At 46.6% G+C, this 24,904-nt stretch overlaps 1 protein-coding gene across 4 annotated transcripts in view; it reads right to left on the bottom strand.

Moving 5' to 3' along the window:
• The window catches only part of FGF1 (fibroblast growth factor 1 (acidic)), an 85,524-nt gene that overhangs the window by 23,484 nt on the left and 37,136 nt on the right, over positions 1-24,904 (bottom strand). The window contains exon 1 of one of the 4 annotated variants that reach the window (XM_012645794.1): positions 16,603-16,786. The exons of the other annotated variants lie outside the window; for them this stretch is intronic. The gene's annotated coding sequence lies outside the window, so the exon portion shown is untranslated. Of the gene's footprint in view, positions 1-16,602; positions 16,787-24,904 lie in introns of those variants that run through there. 4 annotated transcript variants of the gene reach the window in all.

Genomic DNA, 24,904 nt, shown 5'->3' with positions numbered 1-24,904 from the left:
AAGTGCTTAGAGAAAACAGCGTCCTCTCCAAGAGGAAAAACAGAGTGCTCCCTGGTGCATCAGTGTGCTCGCTGGCCCCACTCCTGTCTGAACTTTAATGGTACATCCCGGTCCCGAGCGTCCTGCAGGCTCTGGGCCATGCTGATGACCTGTACACATCTTAGACGGAAATATCCTTCCTGCAGACTGACGCATTAAAGCCCCAGGGCTCCCAGCCAAATGCAAAGTGATTCTGCAGGGGCTCTGGCAGCCCTCCGCCCCTTCCTTTAACCTTCTCTTACTGATGTGTCTCCAAAAATCTTTTGAATCTCTTGTGCAAGTTACAATTTCCAGAACCGGCCCAGCAAGGACATTCCTTTCTCGAAGTTAGCCAACCTTCCAGCTCACAGGAAGGTGGTCTGTTTGCTGGGCCTTTTTTTTTTTTTCCTTCCTGACCTAGAAAATTGAGCTTCTCCAAACTCAGCCTTTTGAAGTATGTGCTTGTTATCTGTTTGGAGTCGCTGAGGGCTTGCCCTGCCATATGTTACCCAATAGCCTGCTCTTGACGTGCCCATAAATAATAAAACATATCCATAAATAATGATACGTACTTACAGTCCTAAGCACATTACATACATTATTTTAATTAATCCTCAAAGAAATTCTGTTTAGGAAGGCATTTTGGGGGGAAGGTGGATGAATAGAGTAACACTTTCTATGCGATCACCTACCCTAGCCTGTGTCGAAAGTTGCAAAGTTTAATTAACAGAAAAGGGACGCTGCCCTGCACTGAACTCAAGGCATTGCTTCTTTGTCCCCCATTGTGGAGCTGCGGGCACTGAGGCTCAGAGAGTTTCAATAATGTGTCTTAAGATCATGTAGCTAAGTACATGTTAGAGCTGAGATCCGAAGGTAGGGTTTTCTGACTGCAGAGTCCACAACTTTAAATGCTGAAGAAACAGGGACAAGGGAATACGATGCCCCTCGCGCTGAGTGACTGGAGCTGCTCTATTCTTTTGACCCCCCAGGCTCTGTCATATGCGTGGGCCATTCCCCGTGTTCTAAAGGAAATACTTGTTTGCAGTGAATGGCGTCTTTGCAAGTTCCTCCCCTGACGGTCTGTCCTCTCCCACAGCAGTTCCGTGGCCTGCCATCTGCACTTTCCTGATTGTCACCCCTGGGCCTCCACGAGGTGACCCGGCAGCACGTGAAACCACCTTGGCCCTTGTCGGGGCAGTCACTTTGCCTTTGCTGACACTGGGCTGGGGCGAGGCCTGAGACCCCTTCAGGCTGGGTTGGAAATGCCATGAGAAAGGGAAGTTCACCGAAGCTGAGAGTCATAAACCTGGACTTTGATTTCTGCTGTGTTATTAACTACTTGAAACCCGAGCAAGTAACCTAACGTTTCTGGTCCCGGTGGCTCATCTGTCCAATGAAGCTGTTAAGAGTGCCGATCTCGTCACGGGGCCAGGAGGAAGGAAGGGGACCTTGCGTATAGTGAGTGCTGGGAAACACCAGCTGTTATTATCGTTGTTAATAAGAGCCTGTGTTTAGTGGGTTGATTATTTGAATTTTTATAGCACTTGGGGCTTCACAGAGCTTTTTATGTGAGTAAACAAGCTTCTCTGGGTGGCTGTTGTGTAGACACCACGTCAGGCACTTTATAATCATGTTGTATTTGCTGCTCCTCTGTCAAATGGGCTAGATGGACACCTCCCCTTCTTCTCCAGCCAAGAGAAGTGTGACGCACAGAGGAGGCACAGCTTACCTAAGCAAAACTGCGGCTTAGCCAAGAATAAAACTCTCAGTCCCGACACATCAGTTTATGATGTCGCCCCTCTGTTGGGTGGCCTCATTTCTAAGGGGCCCAGGCTCCCTCAAAACATCAAAAAATAAAAAGGACAAAACTCACATTTCTGCTAGACAGATGATATCCAGGCGTTTCTGGAGGAACGGTTAGCAATCCCAGCATGCGGTTTTGTGTATTAAGGTACTTGGATACGAAAGAGGAATGTAAACCCCATGGAGCTCGCCTCGTGTGTCAGAGTCTAGTCTAGATCTTGAAAGGGGCCGTGGAGACCCCAGTGGTGCCCCGCGAGCTACGTTCCTACAGAGGCATCCGGCACCATGCAGGAAGCGGGCAGGGAGCAGGGCCCACGACTTGCAAAGGGACCCGGAGGGTGTCACAGCCAAGGGTAGGAAGAAAATAATCGCTTGCCCCAGCGCCAGCCTTCCGGGGCCCAGTGTTTGTAGAGCCTACATTAGGACAACATAACATTTGCTTCCTTTTGCATTTTTTCTTTTTAAGGACTTGGGCTATTTTTAGAGGTTCTTTGCAGTTGCCAACTCTCTTTGGTCCCACACACATAGTCCTAAAGGGACCATTCTCCCATTTGCACCGTTCGCCCTGTTTCAGCACCTCTGATGGCTCTCGTAGTCCTGTGGCCACGTCACTGGTATTCCACATGTAGGCCCACACACAGCTCCCCTGTTGGCAGGACCCAGGTGGGTTTTATGGGAAGGAGATGGAGCAAGAGAACATCACCAAAGGCTGTGGGGAATGCCTGGTGTCTGATAAAGGATGAAAGGGCTTGGAAGTGAGTTGAAATCTTGTATCCAAAAAGCTGAACTAAGAGATAAACCTGCCCTGGTATCTCACATCTCCAGGAAGGTGCACACTGCAGTCAAGATGCCATTTATCAGAAAAATCGCGGGGCTAGGTAGCAGCGATAACCATGACAGTACGCTCGTCGGTCACACGGGGCCTCTCTCGGGAGTTTTCTTTGATTTTGGCAGGTAGCTCAAAGCAGGGTTTGCTTTCATCCCTTCCACTCTCGTGGTCTCCCTCCTTGTTTGTTTCTTTTTCCTAACTGACCTTTCAAAGCCATTTATATCTTTCAGTGTCCACTTCTCCCCTCTCATGTTTCAGAGATCACAGACAGAACCACTATGTTGGGTGGGGTTGTTTGAAAAGTGGAGAATTTTTCAGCCTTTGAAAGCAGATTAGGCAACAAGAAGTACGGAGAAACGTCAGTGGCTTCTCCTTCCTTCTCTGTGCTGCCACCTTTTGGCACATAATTCCCCTTGACATTCAAAGCCTACATTCCTCAGCGCCTCCTTGGCACCGTCGGGTTCAAGGGGCTCTTCTGGAATCTGCTAAGTCCAGACGTTTAGATAGGCCCCCGGGGTGGGGCAGGCAGAAGGCGGAACATTTCCCAATGTTTTCATGGTAGTGGACTCTTCAACCCTCAGGGGTGAGACTAACTCTTCTGTAGATCTGTTCTCATTGAAAATAAACAAATGAATAAATGGGTGTCGCTTTTCAAAACTGTTCTTCGTAGGAGTAAGTCATTAGGCTGTGAAATTTCCCACTGTGGAGGGAGTTTGATGGATGTGATTTGCAAGAATGCTTCTTCACACGTAGCATTTTCAGGCAGGGCATCTTCCTCCCTGCATCTAATTATGTTGGGCCCCCAGTCTAAGGAAGCCCTCCTCACTTCTCTGTCCACTGCCTGAGACCTAAACATGTTTCGTTCATGGCATTTATGATAATTTATGATTTTATTTACTTGCTGACTTACGATTGTCTCACTCCCTGTAACTGCGCACACTCCCAAATGTCGGCCTCGCTAGGGCCCCTTTCAGGTTTGTTTTGCTCACATTATATTGTCATCACTGTTATCCATCCTCTTGGTTTTGTTGTTGTTCATCATGGGTATTTCTGCATTAAATTGGATTTTTGGAAAATATTGCACTAAAATATTATTTACCTTGAACGCCAAGTACAATTTTTGCCTGAAAAAAATGCCTTCCTCGTCTCACCCTAATCCTAGCCCTGTTAGCTGGTTGACTTCTCTGAGGTCTGTGGATCAAGCCCTTGAGCTCTAGTGAACAGTTATCAAATTCACATGCTTATTACCCACTGTCAACACCTGGTCCACCCCACCGTCACCTCCTGTCTCACCTTCTGCAATAGCCCCCTCTTTTGTTCCTGGCCCCTGCTGTCATTTGTATACACGGAGCCAGAGAGATCTTTGAAACCCCCTATCAGATTGGCCACTTCCTGGCTTAAATCCCTCCATGGCTTTCCGTTCCCATAAAGTAAAATCCAAACCCAGACCATGGCCTGCGAGACCCTGCATGGTCTGGCCACGCCTCTTGCTGTTCCCTCCCCCTGGCCCCCCCCGCGCCCCCCTCCCGTTCTGGCCACCCCATCTACCCTTGGATCCTTGCGCTCACTGTGGGCTTCTCCACAGGACAGCCTTCCTATAAACTGTTCCCTTTGCAGCAATGCCCTTCCCCAACAGTGCCCACCAGGTGGCTCCTACTCACCTTTCAGGTGGCAGCTGAAGTGCCACTCCTCAGAGCTCTCCCCTGGCCTCCCATCTAGGTTCTGTCCCCCTGGACCCCCATGGTTTCTGTTTGCAGCCTCCTGTTCTTTTCCTGCCCAACGCTTACTGTCATGTGTAATTAATTATCCACCCGTCCGTGCGTTTCCTTGTTTGATGTCTTTCTCCTCCACTGGACTGTAAGCTCCCAGAGGACAGAAGCCACGTTTATTCACCGTCCTCTCCCCAGCCTATGGCCAGCACAGAGGAACTGCTCAAATATTTGAGTGATTGAGGGAGGGAGGGAATGAATGGATAGATAAATTTTCAGCTCGCAGAATCCTGACCTAAGGACTCTGCCACACACTAAGGGGCTTTCATGTCGCATTCTGCTCTCTGTTGTAATGAACTTTGCTCTTCTAAAGCAAGTGTTTTTCCCTTAGATTATTTTTATGGAAAAAAGTGAAGCAAATATAGAGATAATTATTGATTCTCACTCATCAAGTCCCTGTTCCTATCACCAACATCCTCCTGAGAGCCTGCTGCAGAATTCCTGGGAACCACAGGAAATAAGTCCACTAACCACTTGAAATACTCTTATAAAAATAGACTGGACTTGACCTTCTTCCTGTGGAAGGGCCTCTTTCCTCAAGGCAAACATTGCAAAGAAATTTTATCTGCTCTTAGGATCTTCTCTCTTCAATTGCTCTCCCAGCAGGATTTATCTGGACAGACTCAGAATCCTGTTCCGAAATTATCCCCCCCACTGGCTGGGTCATCACTTGAGCAAGTGGCTCATTTATTATTTCCACGCTATTGTTTTTATATTAAAATGATAAGCTAGAAAGACAGAAATCGAGGCCTGGGGGAGCTATTGGGTGTTCTAGTGCACACTGATATTCCAGTTTTATCCTCACTGGAGTTAACACCACTTTCCCCAGGCTTCAACGCAGGTGTGCTGCCTTTATCATTTTGGTCATTATCCTCTTACCAAATTCCTTACTGTAAAATTTTTTAAAAGCTTCTGACAAGCAGTTTTATCTAATTTTCTTAATTAAAGGAAGCTTTATCTCTCTAGTATTTTGCAAAAATTTCCTACACGTAGAAGGCCATCAGGAAGTTAAATACAATGAAAGGCCAACAATGCCATCGACTTCTGCTCGGATGCCGCTTCCTGCCTGCAGAGCTCTCCTGGTTATAAAGAGAGAAGAGCAGTTCTTCCAGAGGAGTTGAAAACATAATTGGCCCAAGACAAAGTTTTCTCCTTGAATAAGCAAAATGATTTAAGGAGATTTAAAAGGAGACTCCCTTTCCCTCTGCGGTGTTATCGAAAGATGTGTCTTAGTGCCACTCAGAACTTCTCTTGTATCAACAGGGACAAAAGCCTCATACTTTGGGAAGCAAAGGGTTGGTTAATATTTTGGGTCTGTTGCTTTACTGCTGTATCAATTCAACAAAAAGCAGGGGGTGCCAGTCCACTTAGAAACCCTTAAATATAAGGGAGTGATAGAAAGATTAGAAAATGCAGAAAAACCATAAAAATTTAAAAAGATTGTCTATGACCATATCCACCGAGATAGCTTCTGTTAACTTTTCTGTCCGTAGAGATCTAACCACATTACAAAGTGGAATCATAGATATAAACAGACTGATAGTTGTTTTATAATCTGCTCTTTCATGATCTGACTTTCCTCAGTACATTAGGAATTTTTTCTTCATTAGTAAATGTAAATCTACATCTCCGTTTGGAATAGCTGCATAGGATTTCATTACATAAACATTTAAAACTGTGTTAACTAAACCTTTATTGTTAGGTTGTTTATTGTTTGTCACTATTATAACAAAACCACTGTCGTCCTCTTTGCACACTATCCCATTTCTTCCTTAGGGAGCATTTATGGAATGGAATTACTGGGGAAAGCACATACATTTTGTTAAGGTTGTTGCTCAAGCATTTCAGAAAGTTAGTACCTGTTATGGGCAGAAGTTCCATTTTTCCTCCTTGACTTATCTGTCCTTCCTTTCTGATTTATATATCTGCTCTTCAAGGTAGGGGAGAAATTAATCTGAAAGTGTCAGATTTTCTCACTTTGGTTTCCGAATTCCCTCGTAAAATGGGAGCCTTGGTCCCTTTGCCTAAACTTGCTCCGAGGATGTGTGGCACCCACCATGGCTGGAATGGCACCGCACCCATCTCTGTGCCTGTGGCCCCGCCTGAGGGATGCTTTTCCAGCAGCGCGGGCCTGTGACCTTGCCCAAGTCCAGCGTGCCCCCGGCCAAGGGAAGCAGACTGCCTGACGCAGCGCTGGCTGCGAGCAGCCTCGGAGGTGGCTTGTGCCTCTGGCTCTTCCGGGGCCACTTTACTCTTTTGCACCACCCTCGTCTCTCACCTCCGACCCCTGTTCAAAGCTCATCCCCTGACTCCTGACCTCTCCTCCTCTCCTGACCCCTGTTCAAACCTCACCTCCTCCGGGCACCTGCAGGCAGTGATGACCCTATTTCTTCCAGACCTCTTGTACCATCACCTGTCAGTGTTCTATGTGTGTCCCTTTTACCCACTGTAAATTTGTAAACTTCTTGAGAAAGGTCTCACTTGTCCCACTCATTAAATGTGGGGCTCTTGTGTGTGGCACGGGGCGTGATGGATCGAAGGCAGTCAGTACATACTTGCTGAAATGAGCTCCAGTTAGAATCCCAGATTGTGAAGTGAGGCCTGGCACAGCCTAGTGAAAAATGGCAGACAGTTGAGAATTCTTGCTCACTTAGCATTCCAAATGGTATCTGTCCTTGCACTGCAAATAAGAGACAGCCCACGTTCTGGGAAAGAACTCTGGCTGGATTCAGATCACTCCCCACTGAATAGATTTGTGGCCACCGGCCAGTTGCTTCGCCTCTCTGTTTCCTCATCTGAATAGCACTTACTCACAGAGTTGCACAGATCAACTTCAATAATAACATGTAAAGGGAATCTTCCAGCACCCAGCTTGTGCTAAGCTCACCACAAATAATATTATTAATGTCTTTCACACTTTGGGAATTCACAAAATAGTCAAGCCTCTCTCCTGGGTTTGGATGGTGGAGCCTCTGGCTCCCATACTCCTCCACTCCTCCGCGTGGACTGGGTAATGGGACTGCTTGGCTTTCTCTAAAAATGTGCTGACTCCACCCTTCCATGGAGGAGGGAGGAAAACAGTTGTTTTGGTTACAGCCGGCTTTTTCACAGCTCTTTATTTTTATTTTATTTTGTTTTTTTGAGACAGAGTCTCACTGTGTTGCGCAGGCTAGAGTGCCGTGGCGTCATCCTAGCTCACAGCAACCTCAAACTCCTGGGCTCAAGCGATCCTCCTGCCTCAGCCTCCCGAGTAGCTGGGACTACAGGCATGCGCCACCATGCCCGGCTAATTTTTTCTATATATTTTTAGTTGTCTGATTAATTTCTTTCTATTTTTTTTTAGTAGAGACGGGGTCTCACTCTTGCTCAGGCTGGTTTCGAACTCCTGAGCTAAAACAATCCACCCGCCTCGGCCTCCCAGAGTGCTAGGATTACAGGCGTGAGCTACCGCGTCACAGCTCTTTATAACAAAGAGTTTGCTGGGTGATTAAGCAGGACAGGAGAAGACTCAGGGCATCCCCAGGTTGATTGGGCGTTGTTGCATAATGCTGGATAATGCACTTATTCTTCTGCTTTTCTCATGCCTTTTCCATTTAATCGTAAGCATCAGAAAGGCAGGAGCTGAGTATCTTGAGGCTTATGCTATAATGGTCTAGACCAGACTTCAGAGTCAGGGAGACCTTGGTTCCAGTATGGCTCTGTACTAACTTGCTGGGTGACTCTGGGCACGTCAGTCCGCTTCCTGGTGCCTCAGTTTTATCATCTATAAAATGGGGATGATCATAGTACCCCGTAAGGTGTTTGGGATGATTAAATGAGATAACACATGTAAAACACCTAGCACATCCTGAGGTCTCAGTAAATGTGAGTCACCATCATCATCGTCTTGCTCAAATCCATTGACTTCGTCACTTTTCGTTTGTACCTTAGACAGGTCCTTGCCTATGGGGGCAGCTCAGTCATTGTCAACATAAGTGAATAAAATGAATAGAACATGCCACGGAGTCCCCCCACCACTTCCACCAGAAGGTGAAATCAACAATCTTCATTTTTGTGCAAATCCTAGGTCTATTTGTGGTGTTTTAGTTTGAACAAGGTTTTCAGCAGCTGACTTTGGAGCTCTCAGGAGCAGACCTGAGCTTCTTACGTGAGTTGCGTAAAGCTTCCTACCAAAGTGGGGCCCACCTGCGTGTGAAGGTCTCTCCCCAGGGGGTTCCGATTCGGCTGGAGTTGGGGCTGGCACCTGCATGCTCAGCAAGACTCCCCAGGGCATTCCGGCGCACAGCAGAGTGTGAGAACCCCTGGTCTGGGGTAACCTTTTTCCTATTATACGTCAAGATCAGAGGAAAGCAATTCAGCCTAGAAGGGAGGGGTGAGCTTGATTATTTTTCTCCTTTTAGCAAAGCCCCTGAAATATCTCCAAATCTACTCTCTGTTTTCTTTAAAAGCAGTGGCCCTGGGGACACTGCCCATTTTGATATGTTTATTTTTTTCTCTTTCCATTACTCATATTTCCTTTACAGAATTATTGTTTGTTGCTGCTGGGGCGGGGGAGAAAATAAAACAGAGGGTGAGGCGACAGAGTGAAGACTCCCCGTCCTTCTGGCCTGGTTTGCTGTGTGAGCCCAAGGCAGGGAGACTTCCTGCCCCTACGGCGAGATGCACAGGCCACCAGCAGGTACACCAACGCATCTGGACTTTATTTGGCTTGTCCCAAGGCTCTGCTTTGCTGATCCTGGTGCTGCCTGGTGGAAAGGCCCAGATTGTTCTGCACTGAGCCAGAAACTGGTTCTGAAGAATGAGCTGGGACCTAATCTCAACACATAATCCCATAATAAGATGAAATCAGGCCTTCGGGGCGGGAAGATCTGGCGGCTCAGGATTACAATGAGGTCCTGCTATGTTGCGGTTTCTCTCTGCCTCTTATTGTATTTGGTAAAGTTGTTCTCAACTGGTCAACAATCTGAGTACTCATTCATACTGGATTGAGTACCCATTATGTGCCAGACATGGTGAATGTCGTGGCCAACAGGTCAGATTCAGGGAGGCCCCCTTGAAGTTTGAATTCTAGTGGGGAAGACCTCCCTCTCTCCCATGGTATTTTGAATGAACCGAGTGTTACAACAGCAAAGCTCAGGGCAGCCTGGGGGCAGATAATAAGTGACCTGCAGGGGTGGAGGGGGAGAGACTTCCTGGAGGAAGGGGCATTTACATTACTAGTGAGTAGGGAGAGAAAGGTAGCAGGTAAAAGCCTGTGCAGAGGTCCTGAGTCCAGAAAGAGCATGTTTCACTTGGGGAACCAAAAACAGTCGAATCTGGATGAGGAGAGAGGGCCGTGGCTGGAGAAGCTGGCAGGCCCAGGTCGCACTGAAGCCCGTAGGCATCAGTCCGCAGGACCGTGCAAGGGCCACTGAGCAATGCAGGCTGGGGAGTGCCATCATCAGATGTGTTTTAGAAATGTCACTCTGGCTGCTGCTGCTGCTGAGCGACGTATTGGAGGAAAGGGCGAGCAGGGAAACTAGAGGCAACAGCCTTTGCAAGAGGTGGTGGGGCCCCAGACGGAGTGGCGTGGGTGGGTGTGGGCCAAGCATGGTGTCCACTCTTCACAGCTCCCCAGCCGGGATATCGTGGACATGTTATCCCGGCCTTTTCTGGGAGAGACAGTGGCATTTAGCCAGTGCACAGTACTGGGAGATGAGCTAAACTTACATTTAAACATCTTACCATCAAAGATAGCAGGAATATAATTTCCAGAGGAGATGGTGCTGCTTTGGGTACGTGTGTCTCACTGGTCTTTCGCAGCAGATTTGGAAGTGAAGCACAGTGGTGTCTTAATAGATGGCAGAGGAGCCCTGGGGACCCAGAGTGCCCTCGCCACCTCCTGGGCATCCAGGACTGTCATCCTTGCTCTTCCGCATCCTGCCCCGGACTCACCGGATGACTGCACAGCTTGTCTCTCCCTCAGCAGCATGAGCATGACCTCAAGAGCCAAGCTTCCAAGCCATATAATTTATAAAATCTGCAAAATGGTGTCCTTTCTGGGAGGTTTAAGGGCAGGACAGACAGCCTGGAGGGCAGAGGGTGGACCAGCCGGCTCTCCAGACGCCTCCCAGTGTTATGACTCTGTGGGGCTTGGCGATGCCGGAGGAGAAGGCCGCGGCCCTCTGCGGAGGCTGCATGCATTCACTCGGCAAGTGGTCATTAGGAATCCGCTCTGTTCTGGCCCCTTTCTCAAATGGTGAACAAAGCAAATCCCGCAGAGCTCACATTCTAGTCATTTCCTGAGCATAGCTGGTGACTCACTCTGCCTCCAAGTTCTCGTGGTCTTTGTGTTGAGTAAGGCAGGAGGCCCAAGAGTCCCAATTTTGAATCCATCAATGGCCTCAAACAAGAGCGAACGCCTTCCAGTTCTCTGGTGTGCCAAGTGCTCACTCACCCCAGGCTCTGGAACTTGCTTTTCCCTTGGCCGGGACCTCTCTTTGCAACACTGCCGCTGCCCACCCCCACCTGCCTCATCCCCCAGGGTATCCTCCCTCGGACTTCACCCCAGAGCAGGCCTCATGCTAGCTCCTTGACTGTCTTGTCTTCCCCACTGACTGTGCTCTGTTAGAGCACAGCCCCTGTCTATCCTGCTCAGCTTTTATCCTCAGGTCTAGCACGGGCCCGGCACATAATATATGCTTAATAAATATGTGTTGACCCACACAAAATACAAAGACCAACTCAAAATGCATTAAAGTCTTACACATAAGACCCGAATCTATAAAATGCTCGAAGAAAACAAAGGAGAAAAGCTTCTTGACGTCGGTCTGGGTAATGATTTTTTGGATATCATCCCAAAAAGCACAGGCAGCAAAAGCAAAAATAGTCAGATGGGATTACAACAAAATAGAAAGCTTCTGCACAGCAAAGCAAACAACCAACAGAGTAAAGAGAAAACCTATGAAATGGGAGAAAACATTTGCAAACTGTGTATCTGATAAGGGGTTAGTATGCAAAATATATAAGGAACGCAACTCAATAGTAAGAAAATAAATAGCCTGAGTAAAAATGAGCAAAACATCTGGGCAGACAATTCTCAAAAGGAGACATACAGTGGTCAACAGGTACATGAGAGAATGCTCAACATCCCTAACCATTGGGGAAATGCAAATTAAAACCACAGTGAGATACCAGCTCACACCTGTTAGCATAGCTACCATCAAAAGGACAAAAGTAAGTGTTGGCGAGGATGTGGAGAAAAAGGAACACTGCACACTATTGGTAGAAATATAAACAGGTACAGCTGTTATGGAAAACACTATGGAGGTTCCTCAAAAAATTAAATATAGAACTACTATGATCCAGTAATTCCACTTCCGGGTATGTATCCAAAGGAATTGAAATCAGCATCTGAAATAGATATCCACACTCCCATGTTCACTGCAGCACTATTCACAATAGCCAAGATAAGGAATCAACCTGAGTGTCCACGGATGGATGAATGAATAGAGAAAATGTGGTAGTTGGGCACAGTGGAATACTATTTAGCCACAAAAAATAATGAAATCCTGTCATTTGTGCCAACATGGATGAACCTAAAGGACATTACGCTAAGTGAAATAAGCTAGGCACAGACAGACAAGTAATGCATGATCTCATTTATACATGGAAAAAAAAAGTTGAGCTTATAGAAGCAGAGAGTAGAATGGTGGCCGGCTGGGGATGGGGGAGTGGAAATGGGGAGATATTAGTTAAGGGGACCAAAATTTCAGTTGGACAAGATGAATAAATTCTAGAGATCTATTGTGCAGCCTGGTGACTATAGTTAATAATAGCACATTGTATACTCGAAGATTGCCAAGAGAGTAGATGTTCTTAAATGTTCTCACCACAAACACATGCAAACTGATAATTATGTGAGGTGGGTGATGGCTATGTTAATTAGCGTGATTGCAGTAATCATTTCCAATTACACACATGTCAAAACATCACATTGTACACCATAAATATATACAATTTCTATTTGTCAATTATACCTTGATAAAACTGGAAAAAAACGTGTTTGTTGAAAGAAAGGAGGATGGGAGGGAGAAATGATGACCTGTCCCATCCTGTGTACTTATCAGTTTTGCTAAAAAGACCTGGGCCGTCTCAATTCTCCTCATGACCCAAAGCCTGACAAACTATGCTAATTTGCCAGTTGTCACACTGAACCCCAAAATGAGTTTGTTTGATTAATTAAATCAATCTGAAATTAATGCTGTAGATTTTCTAAAACCATTGGCCCCTCCCCACAAAGACAAACCAACCAACCAGAGAGACGCAGAGACTGAGGAAGAGATGAGATTGAATCAGATTATCATCATCTATTAATTTAATCAACAAATATTTAGTAAACATTATGACTTATTAGGCTCTGGGAACACAGGGGGAAAAAGGAAAAACAAAGTCCCTGCTTTCATTGTCTGTTTTTCTTCTTGTGGAGGGGGTGGGTATTAAAATTTTAAAAAGTGAACAGCTGAATAAGAAAATCCAAAATGTGCTAATCCCCATGTCCCCCAGCTGAACCGAGACAGTGAGGGCTGGAGGGCTAGAGTGGTCAGCGGGTCTCTCTGAGCAAGTGACATCTGAGCTGAGACCTTTGCCAGGCGGGGTCAGGGATGTCTACAGAGCCACATGCATCCAAGTCTGTCTCACCAACTGGAGGAGACTTCGTGAGTCTTACGAGCAAGGAGCTGGCGTGTTCAGAGAAGAAACAACAGGATGCCAAACCTCCCAGCTGTTAGCCAAGAATGGGCGAGGGACTCAAAATACCCCACCAGCTGGGGAAGGCGCACTAGAGTTCATATAATCTTTTTAAAGGACAGATGCTTCTCAGGAGACCAGTGCTGCCTCTGTCCTGAACCTGTCCTGATCCCTAGCAAGCCAAAAGTCCCCGCTTCCGCCTGTGGCATCCTGTGCATGTTGGCTGCAGCTGTTTGTGGCAGTTACTGTATCCTACCCTGCAATTATAGTTATTTGCATCCTCTGACCTCCCTCCTGAATCTTCACCTGCTCCAGGGCAGGGATTGGGTCTTGTGTACTCCCTTCTCCCACAGACAGACACTCTTGCCATATACTTGATAGATGCTCAGTGAATAGTTCTTGATGTTGATTAAATCGGATAACTAGGATTTCTGGGTAACACTTTGGAGACACACCTATTACAACAAGAGAAGAGGGAAGGGAAAGATAATTTTGGAGCATAGAGACCCTGCACTAAGTGGTCCTTCTAATGGGAGACATTGAATGCCTTGAGGCTTTCCAGTGGGGGTTGGCCAGGATAAGAAAAGAAGTTGTAGTGGGCACAGAAAGGGAAAGGGGCAGTGAGGACTAACTTCCTGTCTTGCTATTTTGGACTCAGTAGTGGTAAAAAGCCATTGCAAGTTGTCTTGCATCCTCCCTCCAACTCTGTGCCACACATGTTCGTTTTTGTGCTGAGATTTCTGCCGTCTGAGTGGTTATGATTGATTGGGGGTTTGGTTGGGGTTTCTTATCTTCTTGTGTTTTCTTTGTCATTTCTTTTCTTTGGGGGGTGTTTGTTTTCTATATATTTAAAATGTTTTGTCCTGAATAATCTAGATATATATAGCTAGAATGTGTTTTTTGTGATTTAATTAGTATTTTTGAAGTTCAATCAGGGTTCAAATTGAAATTCATTTGAAATGGAAACTTGGTATCACTACTGAAACTGTAAGAACAGTATTACTTGCCACAGATGGTGGTTATAAAGGTAAATATGATAGGAAAATAGAACATTATAACTAATTGAGTCTAATTTATTCATAGTATATTATTAAGTGCTTTATATATGTTATCTCATGATTTATCATAACAACATCAGCATAAATAGTGTTATTCCCATTTTTACAGCTGAGAAAACTGAGATGTTGAGAAATTAAGTAACTCCTAGGGTTAGGAGGTATTTTAAACATCTGTACTATTACTCAATTTTTGTTTGCAAACAGAATATGTAGAGAGAATCTCATGAATTTCGTGGAGCTAAAAAGTAGAACTGAAGGTGGCGTTGGAGATTATCAACCTTTCCAGTAGATGCATGTATTGTTTAACGGTTTACTTTTGTAAGTAAAAAGAAAATCTAATGAAGCATGAGGAAACAAAGTAAAAAAGCAAGAGTTAAAAAGAGTTCTTTTCTAGGAGGAGCAAGTTAGGGCATCACCATTGTCATTGTGGGAGGAACCAGATGGTCCTTGGCTTCCCAGGTCACCAAATGGATCTCCTTCACTGTGATGTCCCCTCCCTTCAGGACAAGGAATGGCCCGGGAAGAAAAGGGTTACATGGAGACAGGAAAGAAAGAGAAGAACCAGGTGCTTCGGTTCTTTCTTGGCTGTAACTTATCAACTAAACTCAAGTCCATTTTCTTCATCCCCTTGGGCTGGAGGTAAAGTCCTGACCAAGGCCTGAGGGGATAGTTCTGTGAGGCCTTTTCAGGGCCAGAAAACTCACATTCGAGCAACTTTGTTTGCATCAGCAAATCCAGCTGCATCATGCGAGCCCTTGGCGGCCACTGACTCCCAACACAAAACAGATGTCTGGACTACAGAGAGGGAACACACAGGGCTCCTGAACTGGTAGGACTTTGTCTTAATGATTTGGGGAAAGGACAGGAGACGGGTGGCACACGGTATGCCCAGAGTCGTCAACAGCAGCCACCAAACAGACCTGGCTTTGTGCTGGCTTGAGCCACATGGGCTCTGAGAGGAGATGCTGGGAGGCCTGCACCCGGTCTGAAAGCTGGAGAGCTGTGTGTGTTGGACTACGGCATTTTGAACTGCCTTTGGCTGGGGTGTGGGAAGAGGTGAGGTCCCCACGGGCAGTGAAGGGAAGTGGGATGAGAACAAAGATTCCACTTGGAGCTGAGTCCTAGCAACTGCTTTTCTGCTTTTTGTCTGCACATTATTGAATGTCATGCATTTGGCAGATTGTGAATGAACCTCTCCTAACGAACAAATGGTCACCTGATTAGGTTGATCACTATGCTAAACATTTTTTAGGCAATGCTTACCAGCTAGAAATATTAATAAACAATGAAAAGCCAAGTTTTTCTTAAAGGACCAGGCACTTTCACATACGCTATAGCCTGTACCCCAGGAAGCCCCCATGGCTTCCACCTACTCCTTTGAACAAACCAGCTTGTATTCCATATCAACAGATTTGCAAAACTGAACATTGTGATACAATTCTCCCTGGAAGAAAAGGGCTAAATCGTGGCAATGACAGTTATTTAAAATATTAAGAACTGTGATTTTAAAAGACAATATCAATGTATATGCATTGAAAAAGAGACCACAAATTATACACACATGCACACCCCCCCAAAATACAAACTCATACACCCTAAAATATGACAACAGCCATCATTGGGTGGTAAGATTAGAGGTGATTTCTCTCTTCTTCTTTATTTTCCCATATGTCCTGATTTTTTATAAGGAGCATGTCTTATTTGTATAATCAAGAGAAGTTTTTATTTTAAAAATCAATTTAAAATATCTACGTACCTCTTGCTGCAATCTACAGGTCAATACCATGACCTACTGCTAAAAGTTCCTCACTCAAGGCTGTCTCTAGGAATACAGGGCTTTTTCCCCTTGGATAAAATTTGAAAATTTCTCAGTAGAGAGCAAGAGCCGACCTTAAGCTTCAAAATGGAACCCATGAGAGAGGTGACAGCTAAGGGATTCGGCTTCCAATCCCTTGTGCAATTAGCACAGGGAAAAATGATTTCTCCTTCCACGATGGCCAGTTTTCTTCATCTGAAGCTCATTTTTTCATTCCTTCTGTCAACAGACTCTTAGTTGTAGTAAAACATTTGCATCCCAGCTCCACAATTTGCTAACCATGGGATCTTAGCCAAGTCATTTAAAATCTTCTATAAACTAATAGGCTTCTTATGAGGATGAAATGAGATAATGCATGTAAGCTCATGTGAGCACGAGCAGTAAGGGTTGGCTGTGAGCATTAACCTATTGACTTGTCCTAAACATCTTGTCCAATTATTATCACGTGGAGAACATTTTTCTGATTTAGTTGGGCTCTGTAATCTCGAGACTTACAGTGAAAACTGTCCCTTTCCAGAATGTCCCCTGGAGCACTAAAAAAATAAAAAAATAGGAAAGACTTAAAACATAGTTCCTACATACCTGCTGGCACGTGGCTGGCTCCCCTGCGACGTGGCAAAGGCTTTCCGTAATGGTGAACAGCTCACTAAGGAATCCCCGAGAGCCTCCTGCCTGGCCCCGGGGCCTGCTTGCCTCAGTAAGTCGGTGCTCTCTTTAAGCTGTTCCTTTTGGTGTCTCTGACTCAGAATATCTTAGGTCATTCTGAGACAGCCTTCTCCTCCCCACCTTTCATAGTTCTACCTGCTGTCCTGGAAATTTGTCATCCTTTTTGATTGCCCGGCCTCTGACTCCCCACCCCATATATTTGAGAGTTACCACCCACCCCTTTCTCCCCACCACACACACACACACGCACACACACACACACACACACACACACACGTATGTCTTCATCTGGCTGGACCATTTCTGCTGTGTGGTTTGGGGCCGCCACACCTTCCCGGTAACTCTGTAAGCAACCCCGTGTGCTCTAAATTCTCTTTCTAGAGTCACTTTTGGTCGCCTACAATGAAGAAAGCTAGCCAACTCCTCCTCGTCCTTCCTAACTGCCTTGGCATAAACCCTCCGGCTCTCGGTTCTGCAAACTTCCTGAGCGTCCATGCCATAGCACTTCTCCTACTCTGTTAGTTGTCTGCTCGTCACCCCCTGCCCCAGATGGTTAACTCCCTTAGGACAAGGACTAAAGCTGTTCAGCTCAGGACAGCATCTCCATTATAGAGCAGAGTGCCTGACACATAGTAGGCCCTCAGCAAATGACGAATGAATGAACAAAAAACTTTAGCCAAGGGACCAGAAACAAACACAGTTGTTTCACTTGGAGAACCAGTTGACTCGCCAGCTTTCTGATATCCTGGCACCATTCCTAGTCTGATTCCAGGGGAAACCAGATTTCCTTTAGGCTTTGGCAAGGAAGAAGATCTTCCAGCAGCATCCTGAGTGGGAGGGCGCACTGCTGGCCGCATCTCGAAGTGGGTGAGTAATCCCCAGGCAGCTCTTAGCTTTAAACCCTGGCTTGTAACTCGGCCATCTCCTGAGGCTCCCAGCTTAAAATGGAAAGTGGCATTACTCATGGTGAAGGGCAGACAATAAAAAAACATTTAGGTGGGGCCCGGCACAGTGCAGTGAGTATTCCCTGGTGGCGGATGAGAGCATCTCCGCACCGAGCCCTCGCAGCCCCGGCAGACGGCTCAGTCATACAGGGCTTGTGAGCTGCACCTCCGAGTTAGCTCACCACCCAGCACCTCGCCATTTGAGGTGCAGGAGACGTTGCATTCCTCGGCCTACAGCAGACGTGGTGGGCGGAAGTGCCCCTGAATCAATAACAGAAGGTGCTAGAAGCAGTGGTCAAGAACATGGGCTTTGGCATCCAACTGACCTGGGTTTGAATACCAGCTCTTCTAGTTACCAGTTCTTTGACCCCAACCAAGTTATTTAACCTCTCTGATCCTCAAGTTCCTCATCTGTAACAGGAGTAAAATAATATACCTACTACAGTGTCATTGGGATAAGTAAACGACACAATCTGTAGGAAATCCTTATCACCGTGCCTGGCGTGTCATCGACACTCAAGAGGTGATAGCTGCTGTCATTGACTATGTTGTTCTTTTACATCTTCCTCCAACAGCCTCCTTTTGTTACTCTGGCTCCGCCTTCCCACCCTTCCTTCCTCCAGGAGTCCTCCTTCACCTTTAACACCCCTCTGAGCTCGGGCCACACCCCAGCCTCCCTCGTGATCACTGCTCTCCTTTTCTGTCGTCTTCCTCTCACTTTCCGGGTGTCTGTCAGCTTGTGGACCAAGACCCCACAGCCCGACATGTGACCCCATCATCAATTCTTCCCCACTTGAGAATCCACGACCCGGCACACCGTGAAGCCGAATGTGTTCAGATAATTCAATCTGATTTTAACGAAGCCTCGTGGACAGACTGGGCATAAGGGCACAGAATAAGCAGAGCTCAGCCCGTTCCCAGCACCCCAGCACAATGCACGTGCAGCCCCTGAAAGCAAAGTGGACCATAGTTCCGTTTTATAAAAGTTGTACGTGGGGTGGCAGTGGTGATAACGGAACAATTACAAATGTACCTTTCTTCTTAGGAAAGAACATACCACTTTTCTAATAGGCTTCTTTAGTGGGTTCATAAATTAAATTCAGATTTTTTTAAAGGAACATACCCTTTGCCTACAGCAGGTTACATACATAGATACGTAGATAATCGACGTTGTACGTGTGCTGAGACTCTGCATTGCAGGGGTAGTTCTGTGCCAACAGAACAGAGACACAGCCATCATCCGTTCCTTTAGGGGTAAGAAAGTCACCCCCCTTTGACCAGCGATGACTAAATTAATCTCAGACAATCATTTTAGGACTATTCTAATCATTCATTTAGCACATTTAACAAGAAGCCCTCTGTGTGCTGAGCTCAATTCTGGATACTATGGAAGATATTGTAAGAGAAAAGAAAAAAAAAAAGGATGCAAGCCCTGCCCTCCAGGAACTTATAGCTCAGCACAGGAGGTAAATATGCATAAATATCTATCATTTAAAAAAAGGTGACAGTTGTCACAAATAAGGCATCTAGTTTTAATGGGAGCCCCCACAAGGCACGAATCACTTATGACAGAGATTTGGGAGGAGGGCTTGCTTGGGATAGTTTGTGTACATGATTAGAGTCTCAAAAAGCCAGGATTGGCAGGCACACTGGGCAGAGGATGCAGCATGGGCAAGGCACAGAGTTGGGAAAAGGCAAGGCGAGAGGAAGACAAGCGTCCACTTTGAATTAAGGATGACCCACGTATAACGAGTTCGTGGGGGAGGAGGGGGAGGAGAGATCGTTCATGGCCACATCTTGCGCCGTATCCCACTGCCCACTCAGCGTCTTCACTGACACGCCCAGTAATCGTCCTGAACTTAACATGGTCCAGACAGAGCTGTTGATTCCCCTGCCCAGCTCCCCAACTTCTCTTTGCCAAATATTCCGTCTCAGTAAATGTCCTCAGCGCCTCAGCCCAAAAGTGAAGTCAGGTTCTCTCCCTCTCTCTCCTTCACCTTGCTGCAATTCATCAGCAAGTTCCGCTAGCTCTGTCTCCAAAATGTGTCGTCAATGGGGCCTCTCTACCTTCTCCGTCACCACCACCATGTTCTTGCATTGTTCTTTTGTTAAGATTCCATACGTAAGCCCACATTCCCACCACCCCTTTGGGGTACTAAGCATTGAGCACTCCTGTGTTTATCCACAATGCACATGTTAATAAACTTCTGTTTTTCTCTTGTTAATTTGTCTTTTGTCAGTCTAATTTACAGGGCCCCACCAATGAACCTAAGGTGAGAGAGGAAAAGAAAATATTGTCCCCTACAGAGGGAGAACCTGTACACCCTCCCAGGAAGTGCAGGTTGATTGTCTCTTACCCAGAATGCTTGGGACAAGAAGTGGTTTGGATTTCTGATTTTTTTTTTCTGGATTTTTGCTTATACACATACATGCATATGCATAATGAGATATCTCGGGGATGGGACCCAAGTGTAAACATGAAATTCATTTATGTTTCATATACATACATATATGTATACATATAGCCTGAAGGTAATTTTATAGCATATTTTTAATAATTTTGTGCGTGAAACAAAGTTTTGACTGTTTTGACTGCGACCCGTCACATGAGGTCAGGTGTGGAATTTCCCACCTGTGGCATCACGTGGGTGCTCAGATATGTCAGATTTTGGAGCATTCTGGATTTCTGATTTTCAGATTAGAGATGTTCAACTTGTGGTCACACTGAAAGAAAAAAGTGTCATGAGAGAGTAGAAATGGAGAGAAACTGTTCTCAAATGAGAGACTTGAGAATATTTGTCACTAGAGAAGAAACCTACAGGGAAAGGGACTGAAGAGATTGAAGATGGGAAGAGAATTTAATCGATAGGATGAAATCCTCCAGGTCCTGGAGGGGAAGGGAGAGAGTCAGATGACAAACCTAGATGAGATTTACCTGCTTGTTAACGCGCAGGCAGCCCCCGGTGGGTGCAAGGAAACAAAAGCATGCCTTTAAAATTCCTCCATGGCTTTTTGTGGCTTGATAGTTTGTTGTTTTTTTTTTTTTTAAGTGCTGAATAATATTCCATCACATGGACACTCACCCTCTCTTCAGCCTCCAATTTCCAGGCTATCCTGCAGGGGTACTAAGTAACGCAAGCTGAGAGAGTTAGCGGTGAGCACGAGTGTTTATTAAGCGCTTGGGACCAGGACTCTACCAAGGGGCTCTCCTGCACTTCCTCACGCGGCCCTTCCTGAACCCTGTGCACCCCATTCTGCAATTGCAGGACCCAGAGCCCAGGGAAGTGACGGGGTTGCTCAAGGCCACATACCCAGGGAGGGATGGGTCTGGGATTTGAACCCAGACATTCTGACTCCAGGTCTTAGTATCTGGGCCATAACCTCCCAGGAAGGTTCTTAAAAGTGTTTGCACATAGTGAAAACATGTCACCAAATGTCACTTCTTCTTATGGTTAATGTTTTTGAGGTAGAGTCATTTAAATTGTAAGGTCGTGATGCTTCTCTAAGGAGAAATACAGGCACTGAGAGGTTCCGGATTTGCCTAGAGCTGCGCTACGGGGGTTGCAGAACTAGGACTAAAAGTCCTGGGTAGCAGAGGCTCCGAGCTGCCCTGAAGAGAGTACCGAGTTGTTATGTATTAGGCACTTACTGGGTAGGTCATCCCATTCAAGGTGACAATGACCCTTCCAGGTAGTGACCCTTAAGGCCCCCTGTTTTAGAAAACAGAAGTGCCCTGGGGTGCACTCCGCCCCCCCTCCCCCCCAGCTCCTCCGGGCCCTGGCTGGACCTGCCTCGGCCCCCGCCCCGTGGCAGCCCGTGGCAGCACGTGCAGCCCGGCACACAGCACAGCGCCTGGGTCTGGCCCGGTCTGGCTGGGTCTGGCCGAGGTGTGGGAGCCTCAGCAGCCACCGCAGCCTCGTCAGGGCGCACACCGTGTCCACGCCAGTCCCGGCAGGCAGGCTCGGCCTGGGCACACCTGCTCACTCACTGCCCGTCCCCTCCACTTCCTTCTGCCCTGGATTTCCAGACAGAGTCAAAAATGGGTTCGTGTCAAATAAGATTTGTTTTCTTTTGGTGTCATTTTCCATTTATAGACAGCCTTCTCTCAGGAGGCTCCGTCCTTCTTCCTCTGTCTCGTTTTTTTCTGGGTATTTGGGGAGAAACTCTTGGTGGTTGTTTTCGAGCCCTGTGGTCAGCAGCCCAGCCTGTCATTCATTCGGGATGTCTCCAGAAAGCCAGAGGTTACCTCTACGGGCGTTTATGCTAGCTCCTGGGCCTCTGACACCTCCGTGGAATCATGCCCGCCTATCCAATGTGAATTGTTAAAAAGAAACATCCAGTCTGGGCCGGCTGAGTCCTCGTCCACAAGCTCGGCCTGTGAGGACGGTGAGGACGGTGAGGACGGTAATTACGGTAACCATAGCAGCCAGCCCCTGCAGCCCTCTCCGCCGAGTGCGCTACGAAAAGGGCCTCGCTTTCTCCTATGAGGCAGGTGCTGTTCTGATCTTTGTACAGATGGACCTGAGCACACAGAAGTGAAGGCCATGGTCAATCCAGACTAGACGTGGGGTCCAGGCCTGCTGACCTCTCTTCCCCAGCGCCTGCCCTCCCGTCCAGCCCTGTGCTCTAGTCAACCAGCCCTGGTGTGGTCCCTGGGGCACCGTGCGCCCTCCTGCCACAGTGCCCTGGCACACACTCTTGCCCCCACCTGGACCCCTGTTCCCACCACTCTACGGCTAACTTATCCTGACCCACTGTTCAGATCTCAACTTTTACTTCTTCAAAGAGGCCTTCCGGGCCCCCCGACCAGATGCCCTGTTAAAGCTCTCACGGTGCTGCCTGCCTCTCCTCCTCAACACTGGTCAGAGTTTAAACTCTACTTTTATTTGTGCCATTTTCCGGTTAAGTCTGGTTCTCCCTCCAGACAGACCACAACTCCGCGAGGGCAGAGGCCTGAGAGCGCCGCCTGTATGTCATTCTACCGTTACACTCACTGTGCTGGACTGAAACGATTCGTTTACTCGTCTGCCTCATCTTTTGGTCTGTGAATTTCCTGAGGGCACCGTCCAGGTCTTTTTCTAACATAGCACTCAGCTCAATAAATATTTGGTGGGTTGAACTGAATGAACTGGATTTAATTGAACAGTGTTTTGGGAAAGGGCACCTGAAATTTTAGAACTTTTGATGGAGGCAGCTCACGAAATACAGCCCTTTGGTACCATCTTCTTGGAAATCAGAAACGATTTTAGAGAGAATGTTAGCTTTTTTTTTTTAAGCTAAGTTTATTTATAACGAACTAGTAGATAGTTCATTGAACTTTGCATAGTAGACTAGAAGGATCCATGACTTTCCCAAAGAAGCGTCAGGCTGTAGGTATACATCCAAGAGAAGTGAGGAAGAAAGGATGTCTGCCCTCCCCACCCAAGGTTCATCTAGAGTTTAACAAAAGTCAAGGCATAAATAACTAGTGGAATCTCGCTGGACGGTGCGCTGGGATTTACACAAGCATGTTGTACAGCCCTCGGCCTTGCGTCATTTCTTTATCTGTCTTGGATGACATTGCCTGGTGCATCTACCTGTGCTGCCATCTGCTGTCTTTGACTCCGTGAATGTTGTGGCCTGATTGAGAGAAAACACTCTGGGGTTGGCCCTTTCCAGGGACCAATCTCCCTGTGTCTGGCAAGCGGGTCCCAGAGATTTCATGCCAGAATGAGAGAGGGAGGGAGAGAACGGGGAAGGGGGCTTCTCTTCTACCTGGAGGGGGAGCAGGGTGAGGGGCAAGGAGAGGGTTACAGGCCTGTGGCTCACCCCGCAGGGTTTGTGAAGATAGCGCCAGGCAACCGCAGGCGCCCACATCCAAACAGGGCCCGGCCTCAGCGCTGCCCACCCCGGCTCCAAAGAAAACAGGCAGTTATTTGGAAAAATTGTTTTCTTTCATCTGCCTCCTCCTTCCTATCATAACAGATTATGAGCATGTTCCTTGGAGGATTGAATAGCCCCTTTTAAGAAGTTAGAAAGAAGCCATTTCTGAGTTGAGAGGATTAACCTAGTTAAATTTAGGAGTAGCAGCACAGGATAGATTAACAGGTAATTTGAAATAACATTATTGAGGCTCCAGGAACCAATTATGACGCTCTTAGATTTTCAAGCATTTTGCAATATAAACACTGCCTAGTTAACATAAATGACGATTAAAATGGAGCTCTTCTCATGTCGTCCACCATTCAGACCTGCTAGCACACTCCCTAGCACACAGTAGGTCCTCAGCAAATAGTAGTTAATCGAGTACAGGATATATGAGGCTAACTTAAGATTCTGACAATTTTCCAGAGTGGACAGAAAACCCAATCTCAGCCATACTTTGCTCAAGTGTGTTGAGTAATGACACATAGAATTGTTTGCTGTTTTCCCTTGCCGTCTAGACCTAATTCCCACTTATCCAAAATTATGCATTTTATTCCTGACAGTTTATAAACATAAGTGGAATCCTAATGTCTTAACTCGGATCTAAGAAGGGTATTTTTTTATAACTAGTCACCAAGGAATCATTCCTACAGAGGAAGAAGAGCCCTGTGTAACTCGAAAACATTGCACAAATATTGAAAAAGAACATCTTGGGGTTTCAGTGGTTACAACAGAAGAAGCTCAAAGATTTGTTGATGTTGGAATTAGAGAGCTGGAGCAGCTTTTCAAACACCGAAAATCAGACTTGGACCGCCCTTGGGTTGGGCGGGACCCAGGCTGGCGCGGTGGAGCCTGCGGCCAGGAGAGGGCGCGCTGAGCTAAGGGTGCCGGCCGCCGGCGTGCGATCGGCGGGCCCCTACCAAGAGGCTGTTTTACACTGCATCTTTGTTTTTCTGGCATGTTTTGTGTTTCTCAGCAGGAATGAGAGTGGGTTTTCCCCATTACATGCCAAAGAATGATCTGAAAATATAATTAAACTGATGATTTCACGGATTAAATACCAAGTTCTGGGAATAGAATCATGTTTTTAAAAAATGTCTCGTGGACTTCAGTCTTTGGGCTCCCTGAAATCTGTGAACAAATTTCCCACATCACGACTCTTTGGACGTGTCTAAATGTGCCCTCGGGAATCGGTATCTTCTTCAAATATTGACTCTAAACCTAGAAGATGGCTGGTCAAACCAGAAGAGTAGACTGTTATTTCATCTCTTTGAGAGTTCTTTGTAGTGGGGGCATATCTACCAGATTCATAGGAGTTACTTGTGCATAAATACAGTCACCCAGAACATCTTTTTTTTTTTTTTTTTTTT

Source organism: Propithecus coquereli, unplaced genomic scaffold (genome assembly GCF_000956105.1).
Source record: "Propithecus coquereli isolate 6110/MARCELLA unplaced genomic scaffold, Pcoq_1.0 Scaffold236, whole genome shotgun sequence".
Taxonomy (NCBI): Eukaryota; Metazoa; Chordata; class Mammalia; order Primates; family Indriidae; genus Propithecus; species Propithecus coquereli.
This window is presented reverse-complemented; position numbering and strand designations above follow the sequence as displayed.